The sequence below is a fragment of the Pinus tabuliformis genome, chromosome 8, assembly GCF_031772625.1.
Source record: "Pinus tabuliformis cultivar Carrire ecotype Pingquan chromosome 8, CPIR1, whole genome shotgun sequence".
Taxonomy (NCBI): Eukaryota; Viridiplantae; Streptophyta; class Pinopsida; order Pinales; family Pinaceae; genus Pinus; species Pinus tabuliformis.
The window spans coordinates 251,672,505-251,675,634 of record NC_142294.1 but is presented as its reverse complement, the minus strand read 5'-3'; the positions used below and the strand labels follow the sequence as shown (position 1 = coordinate 251,675,634).

The 3,130-nt window shown below is 40.8% G+C and overlaps 1 pseudogene; it reads right to left on the bottom strand.

The window, feature by feature from the left end:
- Positions 1 to 1,687: 1,687 nt before the first annotated feature.
- LOC149235098 (transcription factor MYB44-like) lies at positions 1,688 to 2,740 on the bottom strand (annotated as a pseudogene).
- Positions 2,741 to 3,130: the final 390 nt, after the last annotated feature.

Here is a 3,130-nt window from a genome sequence, read left to right as displayed (position 1 = left end):
AAAGGGTGTCCAAATCAGGTTCTGGCCACTTGGGGTGGTTAGTCAGCCTCTGAGTGACCTATAGCCCCTATAGGATTTTATGAGATGTTATTTATTCTTCCGCAGTCGATCCCACTTCCTTAATGTGACCTACGAGGTCAAGTCATGTTATAGTGTCTCCTCCTCTCATGTTTACCCTGGCAGGCTGGTGAAACTGGGTAGATATGGGAGCAGTGTTTATAGAATGGCATCATAGCCTAGTTCAATGATTTGGATATTGGGGAGGGCCCCAAGATCTGAGTAATTTATACAACAAGAAAAGAAAAAAAATAACCCAAACCAAAAAACTAAATCATGAACCAACTTTTAGTAGATCAGAAAATGATAGTTGCAACTACATTGTGCTGGACAATCTCCTCTTACAAAAAGAGGCTCATTATTTATAACATTTTTTTAGTTACATTACCATGGGTGGAAAAATACCATGGTCAGATTTCCATTCGAATCATTACCATGGGTAAATACCATGTACGTATTTCCATTCGGATCATTCATTCATCCTCAAGAAGCAATGGTCCCCATTGCGTGAAGTTCCATGTGGAGAATCTTTTGTCAAAGATGAGTTGTGGATGACCAATTGTTGTCAAAGACAAGGGTTTTTCATGGTTAAACCATAACTGATGGTTTTTGGATGACCTGTAACCATGACGCACGAATATCCAAGGATAGAGATACCCTGTAATGCTTATGAGTCAATTGTGATATCTTCAGTGTGTAGCCAAGAAAATGGATTTTGTTGGCAATGGTTTTGCATTGTTGACCCATAACCATGATGAAGGAAGAGCCAAAGATAGAGATACCATGTAATGTTGGTGGGCCAACTGTGATTTGGATAGTGTGTGGCCGAGAAAATGGACTTCGTTGAAAAAGGGTTTTATGTGGTTGACCCATAACCATGATGAACAAAGAGTCGAGGATAGAAATACCTTGTAATGTTGGTAGGCCAATTTTGAGGTAGAAAGTGTGTGGTCAAGAAAATAGGCTTTGTTGGAAAATAGTTTTGTGTGGTTGACCCATAACCATAATGAACGAGGATTTGAGGATAGAGATACCCTATAATGGACCTCGTGATCACTTATCGACCTATCCGGTAGAGATCTGGTGGCTTATCTTTGTAGATTCTCACCATCCAATGAGATGTTGTAAAGACGTCATCCAAGTAATCAAGTTTCACATTTTTTAGTCCCATGGTTGTGAGTTGATAGGCCCACCATGACATTTCCTTGGCATTAGAAGGGGTACTTTGTCGCAACCAAAAATATGCTTCAAGATAGTAATAAAAGATAACCTTATCACCATAAACACCCCTAGCTACTAGAAAATCATAATACAAATTTCTGACATACACTATTGTTCTAGAAATAATGAGCCATGAACCACTATTTTCTCCATCTCATGTAAAATATTCTCCATCCTCCTCCACCAATTTTCCAAGAATGCATAAGAAAAATAAGTTGCTAGAAAGGTGGCTCCATTTAACATGACAACAAACAATTGTAATGAGATGGTACCATTTAAGAAAGTTGTGATAAGGATAGAGGCATCTAATTGGAAAACTTTGTAACCAATGATCCACCATATAGATTTCAATGTTGAGAAGTAGAAGCCAAAATATCACTCTGATAGATTTCTATCTTCTTGGCTTAATTTAACCCAGGGCATTGGAGTTAGAGACATGAAATCCCATAGGAGGAGGAGGAGAGGCCACACAACCGCTGAAATTTATGTTGTTGTTGTTGCGGTACTAATTTGAAGACATGTAATTACATACTTCTTTGGCCACCATCTCTTGCATTACTGCCAGTAAACCAGAGGAGCCCAGGGTTTCAGGCATTATCCCATGTGAATGAGTGGGGGCTAGAAAAGGGGTAAACACCTTAGTGAATGTGGTGTTTATGGAAAATTTCATCCATTCCATGGCTTCTTTGGCCTTGATGTATCCAGGCGGAGTGGCAGGAGAAGAAGTGACAGGCGAGGGCAGGGCATTAGGAGCAATGTTAGGTCTTGCAGGGGCTTCAGTATTGAGTAATGATAGACAAAGAGAAGTCGATGGGTCAGCCCTTGAAAAAGAGGCCTCGTGGTTATTTAGGTCTAAATTGGGTTCACTAGTCAGTGCCAAAGGAGATACACGAGGCAATGGTTTATGGAAATGCGGGGAGCCAAATACCAGACTAGAGTTGCTATGATCCGAGGTCGAGGAGGTGCTAGGCTTTGTGTTCATGTTGTTATTGGGGTCCCGAGGTTGAGCTTCTTGAATTATGGCTGGCATAGAGTTCTTCACTCAAGTTCTACTTTCGAAACTCATCAATGTCACTGGAGATCTCATCGTTGATGACGAGGGTGTCTTGACCTTGGAAATTCCTCCTGAGAGTGGAGTTCTAGTGGTTCTTGATAGCATTTTCGTTTCTCTCACTGAACATGCATCAATCGTGGCCCATTTTTTGTTTTGTTGTGTGTGGGATCTCACAATAGTGGTGTCCTCTCCCGAAGTGAAGGGGTGGTGCTCGACTTGTGGGCTTAGCTAGTTGCACCATCAGACCCTGCAAGACTTTCTAGATCAGTCGGGGATCACTTTGTTGATCAAGGATCATTTGCATGGCTCATATTTATGGATGAAATTTTGTAATGTTGCATCCTCCTCGGAACTCCAAGGCTCCTTGATCCGATCGGGTTCATCATGGCCCAGATATTTTCCTTTCATCGATGCCATTAGATTAGAAAGCTTAAACCCTTAAGCCCCAATAAAATGTGATCAGATCATAACAACAAATCAAGGATTGAATCTTAGAAATCCCATTCTGAAGGGAATTTCATCTCGTGATGATCGTTTAGATCCTAAGAGGACTTGTTGCAGAATGAATGGGAGTACAAGAAGGGGCATTGTGTTTTCCCTTTTTGGTCTTTCTAGTCTTGGGCTTAGGGCTAGCAGCAGGCATCATAGACTTGGTGGATTCAGGCGCTGGAGAAGTTCCTAATACCACACCATTATCACCAAGCACTAAATTTATCTTAGAATTAGAAATACAAAACCATAACACAATACATAAATAAGGCATTTCATTCCATTAACACCTTCATCATTGTGGTATTA